Source organism: Gobio gobio, assembly GCF_949357685.1.
Source record: "Gobio gobio genome assembly, chromosome: 1".
Taxonomy (NCBI): Eukaryota; Metazoa; Chordata; class Actinopteri; order Cypriniformes; family Gobionidae; genus Gobio; species Gobio gobio.
In genome coordinates this window covers 8,769,734-8,789,893 of record NC_137097.1, presented here as the reverse complement: position 1 = coordinate 8,789,893, position 20,160 = coordinate 8,769,734, and positions in this window count along the sequence as shown.

The window sequence follows — 20,160 nt, the reverse complement described above, 5'->3', positions numbered from 1 at the left end:
AAAATCATGTATAAAAATAGTATAAAATCATGTGAGCATGTATGACTGTTACTGACACTTTACATTTATTTTCACATTTCATTTCAATTGTGACAGTCCTTCAACCCTTGTCTTGAATATGCATTTTTTTTCTCCATTTTGGACGGATTAGGACAATATCTATCTATCTATCTATCTATCTATCTATCTATCTATCTATCTATCTATCTATCTATCTATCTATCTATCTATCTATCTATCTATCTATCTATCATCTGACTATTTCTGATTATTTCTATCTATCTATCTATCTATCTATCTATCTATCTATCTATCTATCTATCTATCTATCTATCTATCTATCATCTGACTATTTCTGATTATTTCTATCTATCTATCTATCTATCTATCTATCTATCTATCTATCTATCTATCTATCTATCTATCTATCTATCTATCTATCTATCTATCTATCTATCTATCTATCTATCTATCATCTGACTATTTCTATCTATCATCTGACTATTTATTTCTATATTTCTATCTAAACTACTAACCAAAACTCAAACTATTTCAAACTATTTATTTCAAACTTTTCAAACTATTTCAAACTTTCTGGTCTAGCTTTTTCAAGCCAACTTAAAGTTTGTCGACAAACTTTTTTATCTAGTTATACTTAAACTAAACATTTTTCTATTCTATTTTATTTATTTATCTTTACAAAATGTATGTCTTTTGGAAGACAGTTCGATTACCACATGCATTTTTATTAAAGTTGAATTAGTTAAGCTTGTATGTCATTTTTACTCTTCAAAAGTGTGTTGCATGTGTTGAATATAATTCATTAATTTACTGTTAGGCCCGTAAATAATAATAAGGATAAACAATAGGCATATATAAAAAGTATAATGTCTGACATTAAAAATGAACCACAAAACAAGCTAAATGGGGAATATCTATATCAAGCGTAAAAGTTCAGCACATAGACAAAGACATTGCCATAGAAGAAATGCAACTACATATGTAGTTGCAGGAAATCGCTGTCACGGACCTTTTCCTGGACCATTCCCACCTGGTGGAATGACCTGCCTATCGCAATTCGTGCGGCCGAGTCTGTAGCCATTTTCAAAAAACATCTAAAGACACATCTTTTCCAGCAATACCTGACCGATCGAGAATAACACTTATTCTATTCATTGTCTGTCTGTCTAATTTATTTATAAAAAAATAAATAAAATAAAATAAATTCTGTTCTGTGCTAGATTAACTGAGACTTGTTACAGCACTTGAATATTGTTGATATTGTTGCCCTTGACTGCTCTAGCTGCTTCTATTGCCCTCATTTGTAAGTCGCTTTGGATAAAAGCGTCTGCTAAATGTAAATGTAAATATGTTGCCGCAACGTAAATGTGTTTGCTGCTATTAACTCTCAATGTGAACTGTATTATTAATTAACAATTGTGATATTAAATGCATTTCACCAATACATTCAACTCTGAATTTTGTCATCTTTTTTATTTTTAAAATATATATTTTTCTAAGTAAATGTCTATTCTCTGATTTTAGACTCAGCAGTGAACAGGACTTTTATTTTGGTGTTGTGGTGTGACGTCATAAGGCCGCGCCGCGCTCCCGCATCTGTTGTGATTCTGCTGAAGAGAGGTTTGTGTTTTAAGCGTTTAAAGTGTTTATAGCGACGCAGAATGAATGATGTAAATGTAAAACTGCATTGCTTTATCTAACGTTTATCAGCGTTGTGTGAGTAAAGTAACAGAATAAACTCATGAGTAACAGAAGGAGCGGCTCATTTCTCTCTTTATGGTGAATCAGTTCAAACATGAGTTCAGTCTCTGGCGTGCGACGAGAGAACCAGAGCTTTAGACTCTCCGAGTCAATTGAACCGATTGATTCACAACAAATCATTAAATAGCTAAACTGCCTAATATAAGGGTCTGTATAATTTACATTGTTTTATAAATTTGTTGTGTTAGTTTAGACTGTTTTTGTATAATCAGGTCATTTAGGTCCATCACTCTGATGAATAGAGATGTAATTTTATAATAGAATTCATGACAATAGCCTACAATATTTTTTAACAGACACTTAAATGTAAGGCATAGTTCAGTAATGCTCAAAAGCTGAGCATCGGCATTCAACAACAGTCCAACTAATATTAATAATAATACTTCACCCCTTGTCTTTAGAAGACAGCCGTAAACACAGTGTGGTTAAGCTAACATTAGCCGTCCCTTAGGACTACAGGAAGCAGTTTTGTACTCGGAAGAAAAACACCAGTCAAACATATGTGGAATTCGCCAGAGACAAGGGAATTAGTTTTGATAGATGGTGTACTTCTAGCTAATGAATAATAATAATAATAATAACAACAACTAATTAATTATAAAATATTTTGTTTTGGTGTGTGATGTACGTATTATTCCAAATAAAGGGTGAGAGAAGTTGTTTTAAAAACCAAAAACCGCGGCAAAAGGACTTGTGAGTGAAAATTTGATAATTAAAGAGGTGTTTTGAAAAAAAAATGTATACCAACAAGTTGCTTAAATAAATGGTTAGGGAAAATATTCAACAGAGCAATTATTTTTATTAATTAAATCTCCAAACATTTATTTTTAGATCAACTTAACTTAATTTAATTGATAATAAATGCAATAATCAATCGATTAGATCTTTTTTGGTTTATATCTTGGGCTTGGTGATTGCCACAATTATCGATTTCGATCTTGATTCAGTATCAGTTCATATGTATATAGCCTACTGTACATATAAGGGAAAATAAGTTTGCTTTTTTAGCACTAATTTAAACGTTTCTTGGGTTAAATTATATTTGCTTGCATTCATTAATATTCACTTGTGGATATAAGTATCATTCAAAATATTAGGATACAACAACGTTTAAAAATTTTGCATTTAAAGAAATCTAGTGTTTGATCATGTCTAAATATTTATTAAAATGCAAAACCTAAATATAAGTAAGCAGTTATGATCTGCAATACGTTTTTGAGCAGCCAGACTAGATGTATATTTATTAAAGAGCCATACAGGCACCAGTGGGTAATGGCATTACAAATTAAAATTATTATTTTCCAGACACAAAATGACTCTAATTTGCCTCTTTGAATTGGAATTCTCTATTTTAACTTTAATTACTACACTAATTGTAATATAAATAAGAAAAATATTAGAAGAAAAATATTTTAATTCATTAAATGGTCATTAATGGACCATAATTATTGCACAAATGGTAGGCCTATTTAGTACCAAAATATCTCCTCAAAATATTCTATAAATATTATTATACAAAATATAGAACATTTATTTAATTGAACAATAGTTAAGGTGTATGGTCACATTTGACCACCAATGAGTATGAGTGTGAATTAGTAAGGAATACCCAAGGGCTAAATACAGGAAAAACATTAATGTTAACAATGTTGCATCTCCATCACAACTCATTCTCTTGCCAGTGCACTGACTACTGGACTAGGAGAGATTTTGGATTTATTTTTCTTTCTGTTAATTATTCTCATCTTAAACAGGACAAACACTCCTGGCGAAGTGACTGAGATCCACGTGACACACTGATATAAAGATGGCGTTTATTAAAGAGGAGAGTGAAGACGTGAAGATTGAGGAAACATTGAGAGTGAAACATGAAGAAACTGAGGAACAAACAGAGAAAGAGGAGAGTGAAGACGTGAAGATTGAAGAAACATTGAGAGTGAAACATGAAGAAACTGAGGAACAAACAGAGAAAGAGGAGAGAGAAGACATGAAGATTGAGGAAACATTGAGAGTGAAACATGAAGAAACTGAGGAACAAACAGAGAAAGAGGAGAGAGAAGACGTGAAGATTGAGGAACCATTGAGAGTGAAACATGAAGAAACTGAGGAACAAACAGAGAAAGAGGAGAGTGAAGACGTGAAGATTGAGGAAACATTGAGAGTGAAACATGAAGAAACTGAGGAACAAACAGGTTGGTTTCATTCTTAAAGCTGAATTATGGCCTAATATTGTGTTGGTCCCCATTTAGCTGTCGCCGAGGCATGGACTCCACTAGACCCCTGAAGGTGTGTTGTGGTATCTGGCACCAAGATGTTAGCAGCAGATCCTTTAAGTCCAGTAAGTTGTGAGGTTGGGCCTCCATGGATTGGACTTGTTTGTTCAGCTCATCCCACAGATGCTCGATTGGATTGAGATCTGGGGAACTTGGAGGCCAAGTCAACACCTCAAACTAGTTGTGCTCCTAAAACCATTCCTGAACCATTTTTGGATGGCAGGACCCGAGGTTTCCCAGCAGAACATTGCCCAAAGCATCACACTGCCTCCGCCAGCTTGCCTTCTTCCCATAGTGCACCTGGTGCCACGCTTGAGTTCACTGAGCTCCTGAGAACGACCCATTCTTTCACAGATGTTTGTAGAAGTGTCTGCATGCCTGATCAATTATGAAGTACGAAAGAATAACCTTTTCCTTTCCAGTATAAAGTACTAGCAGGGTAATAGCATGTAGCCAGATGTTTAAGCCAGTGGTTCCCAAACTGGGGGCCTCAGTGATCCTCCGGGTGGGCCGCGAGAATATATTAATATAACTCATTAATTTTATTATTGATACGATAAATAATTAAAATTTATATAAATAAAAAAATACAAATTACAACAAAGAGCCACTCTCGTATGTATCCTGTGATTGTTTTGCATTCGGAGCAGGCCAAGCGTTTCTAATCGTGCTGTGTGAAATACAGACTGACCGGCGGCTCAAAACACCCAACCGCTTCATGAACACAGGATACGCAAACTACACACTTCAGTTGGATAAAGAAAACCGGTATCGCTAAAACATTTTGATGGATGACGATTGTAATGAAGGTAAAGACGCAGTGACATACTAGACATGCGCATGTCCGTTATAATTAAGTTTTGTTTGGATGACGATTGTAATGAAGGTAAAGACGATTACAGTGACATGCAGGAGTCATACATTAGGCACTCGCGAGTATGTTATTGATGCGCAAACAAACCGTGTATGTGCGCTCTCGGCTCACTGATCGCTATAACGTCATATTTCTGCATGAACGCAGTTCAAGATATTCACATAGTTGTCAAAATGAATGTACTGTGAGTGTTTTATAACGGATGCCTGCAGAAGAAAAGTGTTTTGGAGAAATTTTGTTTAGACATAGACGTGATTGCTTGTTCTGACAGAGGAACTGTTCACTGATGACATCAACTTCAGATGGCTAAGTTTTCACACATTCAGAATTATTTTATTTTTCATTTGTATTTTAGTGCATTTATTAATTATGAATGGATCCGTATAGTTATATGCGGTCCTTTGGCATCTCTCTGTGGTCTTGTTTGCTATGGGAGGTTGACTTGTGCTTATTTGTTCTTATTGTACTGTATAACTGAGCAGAGTAAGTACTTCTAAGCTGTAAAGAATGTCTGCAATGTATGTTTGCAAAAAAGAACACTGAAGGTTAATATATCTTGAATTTCTTCTGTTAAAAAAAAAAAAAACAGGTGTCGGTGGGCCTTGCAGTATTGATTCGGAGAGGAAGGGGGCCTTCGGGTAAAAAAGGTTGGGAACCTGACTTTGATTTTGTGAGCGGCAAACACAGAGGCAATAAAGAGTGGATATAATGTTTTAATAAATTATACTAGGCTACACACACAACTAAACTAAGCAAAGATTATATACAAAATAAATAAAGTGAAGAAAAGCACGGGAAGAGGGAGAGAAGAGAATGGCAAAAGTACAATCAGTTAACCACAACCTAAGAGAAAAATCAAAGAATCAGGTTCACCTTAAAAGGGGCGCAATGACTTAGAAACGCATCTAAAGGTTGCGAACTGTACGTGCATTGACTTTGGTTGCTGAACAAGTCCAGAGTTTCTTGATGTTTTCATTAGGAGTGCGCTGAAGTGTTCGTTGGATTTTTCTGGATGGTCCACATTGATTCCCACAAAGTTAACTTGAAGATAGTTGCCAGAAGGAGGAAATGTGGCGTCTCAAAAGAGATTGAGCAAAGATGTGCCTAATCAGGGAACTCTTAAAGGCCCTATCAGTTCACACACATTTGGTGAGGTGACCAATCAAAGATGACCAGCAGAAAGTCTTGTTCTATCTTATCCCTATCTGCGTGTTTATGGTGGCATGGAGAATTTGTGCAGTTTTTACACAAAGGTATGGAAGAAATATTATGATGCATTTTAATAAAAAAATACTATACACCATAAATTCTGAAATTAAAAGAGGTTTCTTTTGATAGCAAGCTGTCAGGACTCCTGGGTGATCATGTGTGTATGTATGTCTTACCTGTTGGTGGTGGTTCCTCACTGGTTCACTGGCTCCTCCCACTCGTTTCAGTAATTGTTCACCTGTCGTGTCTCATCAGCTGTTCTCTTTTTATAGCACTCTGTCCTGTCTCTCGTCGCGTGCTCATTGTCTTGGTTGGTCTCAGTCTCGCTGTCCTAGTCCAGTCGGTAGTTCTTGCTGTATTTTCAGGTTCGGTCGCAGGCATCTGGAGGCTCGTCTTTACCCAGAGTTTACCCGCCTGTGGATCGTGAACTTGACCTCGAGTGAACTGTGCTCTGTTTTCTGGTATTACTGGTGCGCTTTGTTTTCAGGCGAGATCCAGTATCATCCAGGTTCCTGTGAGCTGCCTTTTCTGTCGGACGTTGTTTTGCCTTCAGTCCAGTGTTCTGAGGTTATCGTCAGTCTCTTGCCGTGTGAGGATTTCTTCCCGGTCACCGACCAGAGTGGATTACTTCGTGGGACGCCGCGGGTGGTCTCTGTGCCGTGGACTGTGACTGTTGTGCTTCATCTGACTCTCTCTTTGCTCCTCTAAAATAAACTTTGTGAACTTGCATCTGGCTCCGAGACTTATTCTGACACAAGCAAGATGGGGATTTGAAGACATTAAAGCAATGACACATCATCTTTGGATATCAGCATTAGAAGTTGCACTAACATAACTAAAGAATCATAACTAGGCTAATATAAAGGACATGCATAAAATGCAGGAGAAATAGTAGTTGGGACAGACTGATTGTGAGTCAATGTCCTTGTGTATTGGAAGTTCGTCTCTAGTCTTTGCCCAAATGGCTGGCGTCTGGTCTCCTGTGCTGCCTTTGAGGGTTCCAGGCATCGTCTCTGCTAAGGTCGTTCAGGAGAGCAGAGGTCATAAGGGCATTTGAAGAGAGGTGGTTTGCGACTCTTTGGGCCGGGCCAGTGATCAAGTTTGACCAAAAGGAAAGGGGGAAGGTTTTTATGGTGCCTAGAGCATTTAGATCATGCCCATCCGTTACAGTGTCATAAAGGCTAGTGTTGACAACGGTTCAGAGTAGGGATGTCAATTTACACAAATTTCCATGATCGATCGTCGTTTAAATTAACGATCAGTTAATTGATTAATCGTTAGCCTTAACACTGCATGCGTCTACAGCAGTGGCTTATAGCCGACCGCATGACAGGGTGTGCCATTGCTGACAAAACACCATGTTCCTCACTAAATCAATGAGAAGGGTTTTTAATCTAAATAAAGGGATATAGGATTGTAAAATGAATCGATGTGATTGATAATTTAATTAAATTACTTATTTATTAATCAAATATGAGTAATACAAGTCAACGTGTCACCAACTCCACCTCAGATGCTTGCTCTTCATAATGTGTGGACGCGCTCTTCCTGAAACTACGCACTGAAAACACCAACTAGACCCAATAAATTCACAACGATGTATTACAATATTGTTCTCTTTATAATGATGTGTAACATGACAGTCCCAATCATAGTCATTATAAGTTGTGCATTGCTGTTGGAGCTGCATGCGCTGATGCTGATCACCGGCACGCTTCACTACTGCATTCATTCTTAACCAGATGCATCCTATATGAGATTAAAATCAGCTATAGATAGGCCCACACAGAATAAACACAATATTACAACTTACATTTGCAGAAAGCAAAAGGCTGCGAATGCACATGCAAACTTGTAGTCAAGATTAAGGTGTCACTCTAGCTGTAAAATGGTCCCAAACAGAGCTCCGGCGCGCTCGCATCATAAGCTTTGTTTGTACTTTCGCCTGGCTCTGCCGTGCGAGCCTCCGGAGGCTGACTGCGCAGACCCTTTTTACAGTCTATGGTGCGGCTTATTCCTCGTGTCTGATTTACAGTACATGTTTCGCTTTTGAGCAGCCCACATGCGCATGACCCTGATTAATCGATGATCGATAGGTTTTATCGATTAAATGTATTATCGACAATTAATCTATCATCGATTAATCATTAACATCCCTAGTTCAGAGCATGCATGCCACTATTTGGTAACCAGTTTTTATTGACTATTATGTGCACAGCTACCAGATACCCGGAAGCAATTCCACTCCGAAAAAAATCACATCCCGAGCAGTTGTTAAAGCTTTAACAAAGTTCTTTACCATTTTTGGTCCACTGAGACTGAGCTTGTCCAGATTGATCAGGGGGCTTATTTTCTATCTTAATTGTGTGCTCAAGTCTTTAAATCGCTCAATATTACACATCGTATATCCAGTGCTTATCACCCAGAGAGACAAGGGTCATTTGAAAGGTTCCATCAGACCTTAAAAGCAATGCTTAGGATATACTGCCTCGAGACCTGGTCTGAGTGGGACGAAGGAGTTCCTTTGCTTTTATTCTCAATCCGTGAAACGGTGCAGGAGTCTCTGAAGTTCAGCCCATCAGAGCTGGTCTTTGGCCATACTGTGAGAGGACCACTGAAAGAGAGAATCTTCGGCATTGAGGACTCTACTGACATAATCTAACACGTTTGCTTTAATTTCATGATCGGCTTCAGAAAACGTGTGTACTCTATATCAATGTCCCTCCATAAACTTCTGGGCCCTCCGCACTAGCAATGTGTGTGCTATCTCCTCAACCCCACACCACCACCCACACCCTGGTGAGATGCCCATGTGAATAGGATCTAGTTGTATGTTGTTTTTGATACTTTACATGTCTAAATGTTTTGTTTGTTGCTTTGTGCCATTAAACTGGTGTTAATTTGCATTTGTCTCTTTTCACCTTAGACCTGACGGTGCTGAAAGAGGAGAGTGAAGTACTGAATGAAATAGAAGAGAAAGATCAATTTAAGAATCATGATTTAATAACTGGAGAAAAACATTTTAGTTGCTCACAGCCTGAAAAGACTTTGTCACAAAAAAAGGCTAAAAATAAGGGAACTAGAAGTAATTTCACCTGCCAACAGTGTGGAAAGAGTTTCGCTTCAGGAGTAAGCCTTAAAATACACACGAGAGTTCACACTGGAGAGAAGCCTTACACATGTGGGCACTGTGGAAATAGTTTCAATAGTAAAGGAAACCTTAAAGTCCATATGACAATTCATACTGGAGAGAAGCCTTACACCTGCCAACATTGTGGAAGAAGTTTCAACATAAAAGGAAACCTTACAGTCCACATGATAATTCACACTGGAGAGAAGCCTTACACCTGCAAACAGTGTGGAAAGACTTTTGCTGAAAAAGCTATCCTTAACAGGCACATGCTAATTCACACTGGAGAGAAGCCTTTTACCTGCCAACAGTGTGGAAGAAGTTTCAACCGAAAAGAAAATCTTAATTACCACATGAGACTTCACACTGGAGAGAAGCCGTTCACCTGCCAACACTGTGGAAAAAGTTTCCACCGAAAAGGAAGCCTTAACAGGCACATGAGAGTTCACTCTGGAGAGAAGCCGTTCACATGCCAACAGTGTGGAAAGAGTTTCGCTAAAAAACTAAACTTTAACAGACACATGAGACTTCACTCTGGGGAGCAGCCCTACACATGCCCTCAGTGTGGAAAGAGTTTCACTGTAAAACGTCACTTTGAAAACCACATGAGAGTTCACACTGGAGAGAAGCCGTTCACCTGCCAACAGTGTGGAAAAAGTTTCAGCCAAAAAGAAAGCCTTTACCGGCACATGAGAGTTCATGAGAGTTGAATGACTCAAATCGACCGTCTTGCGCGATATGCGCAAGTTACTTTATTTGGTGCTTTTTGTGCATTCGGGCTTTTGAAGCGAATTTGCGTTGAAAAATCTGAACTTTGGCGTCTGTTCGCGCCGCGTTAACCAATCAGGAGCCTGCTTGCTGCTGTCACGTGGTAAATTGACGTGAAGAGAAAGCCCGCATAATTTAAAACTACTACTGTTATTGTGTCACAAAATTTAGTTTTATGACTTTTTCAGGTGAGAATGTAGTTGTTTAAATTTCAAATCTGTGGTTTATTTATGGCCTATTAAAAAAATTTTTTGGAGTTGTGAGATCCAGGTGATCACCGGGCGCTCAGCGCTCATTAACCCTGGTGAGAGCAGCCTTTCCTCGGCCAGTCCTTCTGATGTTTGCCGCTGGCTCTGATGTCCTGTAGTGGTTAAACAAGAGATATAATTCGTCTTGTGTAGATCTAACTGGCGATCTTTGGTCTCATGAATCTATAATTTGTTGTCTGCCAAATCGTTTTGACTGAGGGCAAAGAGAAGGTTCATAACATTATTTTTTAGGATATTTAAATATACATGCAGTGAAGATAATGTAGGTAGTGCGTTGCCTGAACCACATTTGTGTGGCTATTAATGTTTAATATATATTTTTTATGAAAATTAAAAGAGTGGTGTTTTATGACATTTCACCAGGAGGCGACTTGATGCATCTATTCGCTTCAAACGCTCGATTTATATGCAGGTCCAATTCGCTGCAAATGGATTCAAAATGCTCAATTGTCCAACTAGACGCGGATTTAACGCTCTATTCGCATTTGGTGTGAATGCAGCATAAGAGGCCTTATTTCCCTATTTGTGCCCAAATTTTTCTGAATGGTTTAAAGCATATAGTTGTGTTAATAGTGTCCTATGTGAACATGTTCAGCATTTATTTTCCCCAGGTTTTTTTTAATTCTTTTTTTTTACTTTCTTGAAAATCGTATTTTAATGTGTGGCAAGTATAGTTGTAGGTGGGCAAATATGTTATATGCACCCCTTCAATGTCAAATTTGAATGGGGGAACACCTACAGACTGTAGTAGGTGAATGTAAACTCATTACTTGTCATTCCGTAAATATCTTATACTTTATCCTAAATTGTACTGGTAGCCATCCCAAAAGAGAAGGGAAAGAAATAAAGGGAGTAACATGATATGATTTCCTAGCATTCATTAAAAACCTTGTAGCAGCATTTTGTACCAGCTGCAAGCAAGCAAGATGTTTATGCCAATCCCAACATAAAGAGCACTACAATAGTCTAGATGGGAAGAAACATATGCATGGACAACTTTCTCCAGATCCCTGGCTGGAAGAATTGGTTTCAGTTTGGCTATTGTCCTTAAATAGAAGAAGCAATTTTGAACCACCGTCTTTATCTGTCAATCAAATATGAGGGATGAGTCAAAAATGACTCCCAAGTTCTTACTTGATCATGTAGGTAGACCTTTCATGGGCCTAAACTATCGTTTACCATCTTGCTACAAGCTGAGCGACCAAAAATAATGACTTCTGTTTTATTTTCATGCAATTGAACAAGATTTTCAGCCATCCACAACTTTACTTCCTCTAGGCATTGTTGAAAGTGGACAACCTCAAAATATTGTAGATGTTTATTTTACACAAACATTTAGCATAATCCACATTTGATGGGGTCGACCAAAATGCATCTTAAAACCAGGTGTAAACAGCTCCTAAAAGATCCTTTAATGTTGTCCTTGTAGAAGTTAAAACATTCATGGCTGGTACCTGGCAATCCGGATGACTTGCTTCCAGCAATTCGTAAAGTCCGCCAGCGTTTGTATCAATGGAGAGTTAGACCTTGTAATCTTCGAGTGCAGAAATGCCCCAGTTTTCACAAATAAATAACACCATCTCTGTCAAGATGACGTTAATAAATGTGAGGTCTCTGTTAAATTACACTTTTATTTTAAACTACTATTGTTCCTCAAATAATTTGTGCTTCCTTTTTGTGCTTGAAACTTTGCTTGATGCTTTGGACTTGAGTGTAGAAATGTAAAGTTATGTTTTATTTTTTGATAATATAAACTGAAAGTAAATATTAAGAAAACTACTTTTTAAAAAAGATTGGTTAATAGCACTTGCTATTGTCTAAAGTTTGGTATTAGAAAAAGACATTGGTGTGAATCAAGGGAATGATTCATTTAGAAATCAGGAACACTGACAACAATGCATCACAAATTCTAATATGCTTTATTGAAAAATATTCTAATTTATGTGCAAAGGTTTAAGGTATTTTTAATTATTGAATGATTGTTTATTTTGCTCATGTTTTTTTAATTTATCTGTGCTGTTTTTAAAAACTGCATATATATTATGTATCACTGCACTCTATATATATATATATTAGGGCTGGGTAAAAAATATTGATTTCACTTTTACAAAACAATATCGATTCTTAAATCCAGAGAATCGATTAGTCTATATATTTTTGTTTTTAATTCAAAAACATAAATACAGTTTTTGGCGCTATTGCGTGAGATCGCTCTGCTGCAGCTCAGCTCAAGGAGCCCGATCTCGCGAAAATGCGTATAAATTATACGAGTGTGCAATCTCGTGGAATGTATACGCCAAAATGAGTTTTGGCGTGCATATGGTATGCCGTTTTTCGCGTGCATATGATACGCACTTTATGGCATATTATACGTACGAACCCCCGACCCCCTACCCTTACCCTACCCAAAAGCGTGTCACATACACGCCATAACGATTGCACACTCGTACTATTGATACGCATTGTCATGAGATCGTGTAAGAGCCCCAGCAGCACGGAGAAAACATGAATGGATCTTCTCTTCCGCCTTAACAGATCTGATGCTGATGAGCCTGGATGAATGTGGTCTGGTTTATGACGTTTGAAATTAATGTGCTTCACCTTTTTCTGCTCTACATTCTGCCTTGTGCCTGCATTCCACTTCCTCTGCACATCAGTACATGATATCCCTGTCTTTCCCTGTCTGACTGCATTCTCAACCTACATTAGAAAATGTCCCATTATAAAATAATACACTCAGCAGTTGCAAGCTGATTCAATTAAATTCACATTTATTTGTATGTAAAATCCACATTTATTTATTTGCCTTTCACAATACAAATCATTTAAAAGCAGCTTTACAGAAAATGCATGTCTACGTTACAATTTAGAGTGATCTTTTATCAGAGGTGACTGTGTCTAAGTAATATCTTTCATAAATGTGCATATACATAGGTCTACTATTCATACAGTTAGCTGATACAGAATTCATACATAAACTGAGTTTATTGAAGTAATGAATACATGTTTGTTAATAAATAGGTTATAATAAATATATTAAGATGTAACAGGCAAACTGATATTACAAAACTATCCTAAGTATCAACATTTTACCTTCCAAAGCAACACATTCTCACACCCAACTCGTCACATATGGACGCTTGACCCGGACCCCTTGTCGTCACTTTTCAACGAACTGGGCGTACCTTTATCGTCAATTTTCGACGTGCAGGGTAGTCCGATAGACTTCTATAGAACTCTGAACTGGAGCCTGTGGCGTTGAAATTTGACGTATTGGGTAAGCACACCGCAGCCCGTTGTCTGCGGTGAATGGGTCGAGACTACAATAAATAAAAATTAAAAGGAATAGGCTACAATAAATGATCTATGCCAGGGCTAGTCAAAAGGCAGCCACCAGATCATATTTATTTGGCCCTCCAACTGGTTTTTGATGTTCAAAACCCCTCGCAATCTGATATCAAAGTGCCCTCTGTGCAAAGGTTTAGCTCGTTCATAGGCAACCGCATTCAGCGGTGAGTTTAACAACGCAGGTAAAATGGCATTCAGAGGTGAGTTTAACCAAGACAACGCTCAACTGCTGGTAAAACGGCATTCATAGGTGAGTTTAATAACCCTCCGTGGCGCGTTCAAGTAAGCATTTAAGCGTTTTCTTGTCATGGGTAACATTAGTGACAATGCTTTAACTAGAGCATGATGGATAACGGATATTTAATCGGAGGTTTGTTGATGCTAATAAATATATATTTAATATGCTACGATTGTGTTTAATTAGTCAAAGTTGTGTTTAATTAATTATTTATATTTATTAAATCCTCTTAATTAATTACGCTGACGTCACTGTGGGGCGACCCCAAGGACCATTGCGATTTTCCACTCGGTAAGTAGTAGAGTTCATTAATAGAGGTGGATACTATTCTTAAATTTACACATCAAAAACTGTTGAATCAGGGCACTAAGTTGTGTTTAGAACCTTTAGACGTGTAAGGTGGTAATTTCTAATGACGCTAAATGATATAAGACATTATTAATAAATATACAGGCCTAGCTTTCCTACACCTACAGGCTAGCAAAGTTAGCTAATCAAATACTGAAAGTTCATTTTTGTCGTATATAATCATGCAAGGTACAATCATAGGGAAATGTAAGATTTACAGTATTACATTAGCCCACAACTTTTATCCAACATTATAAATGTTCAGATGAAGAACGGTGTTGCCAGATTGGTTTTTTTACAGCCCAGTAATTGTTTAAAATCCACACAAAATTTTATAATAAAAACCCACATAAATCTATAATAAACTTTACAAATTAATTCATAACTACAACATTGTGCCTCATCACAAGTTTTCAATATGAAATAAAACAATTAATGTGTATAATTAATGTAATAAGTAATGCTGTCATAACTTATTGACTGATTCATATATATATATATATATATATATATATATATATATATATATATAATTTAAAAGTTCTGCTGTGGGTTTGTTTGTTTTTTGGGGGGGAGAAATAGAGCAAAACTTACATTACTATTTTTTTTGTCTAAAATGTAATTATTAACAATAGTAACTTGTGTATTGAACTGTATAAAATCAATATCACATACACTCTAGCCCATTCTGGCAGCACAGATGAAGAGAATACTGGTGTAAAATGTTCAAATCTGTTTTTCTTTTTTTCTTTTTTAGATCCTTCAAATTTGGCAGCATCAATTTCATTTTATTCTACCCCCCACCATATATACATACACACACACACACACACACACACACACACAAACAAAGGCACTTTTAAGAGCCACGTCCGTCCGTTAACTTTGTTAACCTGTACTCAGTCTCTCTCTCTCTCTCTCTCTCTCTCTTTACATCTACCGGTATATTTGTTTTATCTGTCCATCTCTTCGTTGTGAGTCTTTCTGTCTGTTTGTGTTTCTGTCCATCACAATGTCCATGAGTGATCCAGAAATCCAAGAACAACTCATGATATTGGATAACCTGGTTGGTGACCAAGAACTGAAGGATGAGCTCCAAAGTCTTGATGACCTTCTTGTTGAGCTGCAAGAAGAAGAGGCAGCAGCACCAGTGATGATACCTGAGCCGAGGGTGGTATGGAGAAAAAGAGACAATACTGGGAATATTGTCTATGCCAGGGGTTTTCAAACTTTTTGTGTGTGTGGACCACTATTTGTAATCAAAAAATTTTGCGGACCACCTCATAACACACATAATAAAATATGTCTATACACAGTCCTACCTGAATTATTCCGCACCTCTAAATAGGCTTACTAGCACTAAAACTATAACTATTCATCACATCAGTACAACAGGCTTGTTAAAAGAAAGTTTACTGCAGACAACGGCTGCTACATATTTAATTTATTTATTCTGGCTCATAGATGCATCCGACTCACTGTCAATCTCTTAATTTTTTGTAACTTCTGCCTCTGTCTCTTTGACAGATAGAACCTGTTGCTATCCACCGATCCATAACTGCACTGAACTTAAACGTCACGGCCGAGCGCCACTAGCCTATTTTTGTAATTGCACAATAACTTGACAATTAAATACAAATGTTATATCAATATAGGCCTACATATTCTTTTTACTTTTTATTTTTTATGGGAATTTCCTGGTAAAATGAAGGTAAAAAAATATTATTTTATTTTATTTTATTTTGCCTTTCCACGGACCACCTGCAGTACCCTCACGGACCACTAGTGGTCCGCGGACCACAGTTTGGGAATGACTGGTCTATGCAAGGCCAAGATCAAGCAGGAATCAGTCAAATAAGGGTCAGTATTGTTTTTTATTCAAGATATTTTGAAGATCTACATTGTTAAGGCACTTACCGTATGAGTGTATCAAATCAAGGAATATATATATAGCTTGATATGTCAGGAAAACAATCAAACCAGAACCAATCTTTTGATTTATTAAATATGTCACTAGTCTTGGATTAAGTGAAAGAGACACATTAAGGCTAATATTTCATATTTGTGTAAAGCAGTATAAACTAGCAAGTTAGCGCTTAAAATAGGTTTAATTGTGGGCTGTATTGACATTGTCAGGAAATCTTGTCAATATGGTTATTATGTCAAATGAGCTAGCCTGCACTAAATCTCTTGCAAGTTATTGGTCTTGGCAAGGCTGTGTCTGAAACAGTTTGTTCTTCAGAGTGTGTTGTCAATGGCCAGCCAGCTTGTTTCTTTTTAATCTGCTTTTATATAAGCATTCCTATTTGCTGTCATCATTCAGTGACACCTTAAATGCAGATAACCGACTGTAATTGGACTGTCTCTGTTAGCGTTTGGGAAATAAAAAGTGTACTAGTATTTCTCTAGCTATAGGTCAAACAGTGAGCTTGCACTAATTTAGGCTGGTAACCAGGCCTTGGGACAAGTTGGAAATTTGAATAATATAAATGTTGATTTGTGTTGTTTTTATCCTCTTCAGCTGATCACATTCGGAAGACTGATCCTCCCTTCATTGCTCCGGACACTAACTGTGAGGTGGCCTTTACTCCAGAGCCTGTTGGTGTGTGCTTCATTGTGTTTCCATTAGCCCGTGTGTGTGTGTGTGTGTGTGTGTGTGTGTGTGTGTGTGTGTGTGTGTGTGTGTGTGTGTGTGTGTGTGTGTGTGTGTGTGTGTGTGTGTGTGTGTGTATATATATATATGACAGTGGTTTAGAATGTAAATAAATGTTTCTAATGTAATGTAAATAAATGTAAATAAATTTGCTAGAATACTGAACCTTTCACAGCCAAAATGAGTACATTTTAATATTGTAAAAATATACTCTATATATGTACATAGAGGGAAATTATTGTTTTTTTATATTCCTTACCATTTACAGAGTGTTTTCTACAAGATCTCCAGCACTCACTAAGCGAATCCTCTGGTGATGAGGCATCACCTCTTGAAACCCCAAAACTTCTGGCTTCCTCGAACTGGAGCACACGACAAAGTCTCTTTTCAGAGAGGTGGAGGGCAGAGAGACCCCGTCTGGTGAACACTGCTGCGGCCCAAGAAAATGTAGCAACACACATCTGCCAACAGTGTGGGAGAAATCCAGCTGCTGTCCGGTGTTGTGACTGTCGACCACGTCCCTTCCTCTGTGCTGAATGTGATGTCAGCATGCACACCAGACATGTCCTCCACAACAGAGATGCCATGACTGCTGGATTCTTCCAGCCATTGCCTCCAACAACTTTCGTGGTGGATAAGGCTCTTTCCCATTGTGGTAAGTTCTGGTTTGTGTGTGTACAACATAAATCTCATTCTCAGAATAGTTAAGCTCATAAGCTTTACTATTTAAATTATGCCTTTTTGTGTCTTATTGTTTTATCTTGAATGTATGTGGATACTCTGTGTTTTCAGTCCGGTTTGTACCTGTGGAGATGCCTGACAAAATCTGTGGTTGTTCACCAGAGTCATTGAGGGTTTGTCCAGGAAAGATTGTTGCTGTGGTCACAATGAATGGTAAGAATGTGAAGAACTTTATTTTGTCCTGTTTGAGAAGCGTCTTAAAAAGAAATATCTATCCATATGCGACTCCCTACATGTTTGACATAGATATAAAACTTAAAAAATATATATGAAGTATACAAAGTACTGTAATGTATAAATTGTACAAAGAACCCAAACCCTGATTAATCAGTTAAGGTTTACATTACAATGGATGTGTTTTTGATATTTCCAGGACGACATGATCTAAGCATGCCAGAGTTAATTTGTGAGGCATGCCAAGCCACTTGGACTGCTGGAGTCGCTGACCTAAACCGAAGTGACTACTGGCCTGCAACCCTTCAATTTGCAACAGTTTATGCCACATATATCTTTTTTTCATTTGAAGAATTGAAGATGGCAGCACCAGGACTGTCCTGCCAAGCATTTCTAAGAATGCTGAATCAGCGAACTGTCCGCTTTGGTCGTGTGAGTATTGAATTTATCTATCCTGCAGTATTGTTGATATCTTTGAGTTGTGGGTTGAAAAGCTGTTTGATGTTAATGTATTTGTTGTACATTAGTAGCTTTTGGTTTCCTTATTTTTAATAGACTGGCAAGATCTCAGCAGACAGTTTTCAGAAAAGTTTTTTTGAGTGGGAGGCTATGCGATTTGAGGTGGACAATATATGCAAGGAAGAGCCCTTCAACTGTCCTGCATGCACCCCAGATATGCTTGCAGTTTCAGTTGATGGAAACCGCAAACATTACCGTTTCAAGAATGCTGCTAGGTACACCAAACTGTGGATCACAGTTTTTGTATTAATAAGAAAACATAGCTGTGAACCAAGTAATCTCAGATTATAAATTATCATAAATTGTTGTTTTTTAGATCTGAGGAACAGGCCATCTTTGAAGGTGTCTTCATTGCCAAGGACGAAGAAGTGAAAAAATTTGTGGACCACATTCACAACACAACCAAACATGTAAAATTCTAGATGATAATTAGACTACAGGACTATAATAACCTCTTTCTGAAGAGTTTGTTAAGGAGAGTCTTATTTTCATCAACCATTTCCCATATTGTAGGTCAGTGGAAGAGGTGTTTGTGGAGGGGAGTGGTCAGCAGCCAGAGAGACCTCCCAAAGATCTGCCAGCAAGGTAGACGAGGAGGGATTGGAGCTTGCGGTGTGTCGGCACGGAGTTCTGCTCTGTGCCTTAAATATGTATAGGGGGGAAATGTTTGCCTATCCCTTGTACCTGCAAGAAAAGCTGGCCAGTAGGCAAATCACTTTTTTTTGTATGGATGTGACCTGCAAATATTGGCCTTACCTCCAAAGAGTTGCAAAAAGCTGTCCGGAGCTCCAGCACCTTCTTAACATGAAGCCATTCCTTTCGGTATTTCATGCCAAAGCCCATGATTTTAAATGCGAGGTAAGGAAATGTTGCTATGTGATAGAATAGCATTATCTAAACTGAACATCTGCAAAGATTTTTTTTAATTCTTAACCAGGTGAAATGGAGTGGGGCATATCAGGATGGTGCTGGTTTAACTCTAGGGGAGGAGGTGGAACAGTGCAATGCCTTCCTCTCTAGGATTGCAGTAACCACAAAGCATATGTCAAAAGCAGGTAAGATGACCACATACTGCACTAGGTACATCCTTACAAAATAAGTAGGGGGATATGGTAACATCATATTTTTTTGTGTTTGCAGGACGCACAGACATGCTGACTCTAATGGCCATGCGCTGGAATCAGCAAAAGTTCCACAATTTGGCTATCTCACTGACCCGCCGATATCAAAAGGTAATGACATCAGTAGAATTAATTTGAGATGTTCAGTATTGCATGTTAGCAGTGTATGAAGCTGTGCATTGAACATTTGGTTCTTTTTTCTTACTATTGTTTGTTATTGTAGACCACAAAATCTCTGCAAAGCCAGTTACAAAGCCTAGAGTCGATGAAAGCCCAATTGACAGTGACAGCAAGCCAATTGGAAGACTGGGTCAATGATCTAAAGGAGTGGGCTGACGGTGAGGAAATTATTACTTGTAATATATTTAGTCACAAATAATTGTAATTGTTACTGGTATTGTAAAGTGCAAACCACACCTATTTATTCTCAGCATCAACAACAACAACTACAAATGATGCTGATGCCTTGGCCAGCAGAATTGAGGTGCTGGTAGCCAGTATCAAGAGACGTTCCCAGCGCCTCTATAAAGATGCCGATGGCAACAAAGGTCGTGCCAGAATCCGCCGCAAGATCAGGGAGGAGAAGGGAATCCTGACATCTGTTGTGGAGAAATACAACAGAATGGTTCCAATCACAGAATCTCTTTGCCTGGAAACCATTCTGTCTGGTGAGACAGCTTGGCCATGGCAGCTACCACACAGTGGTATGTACA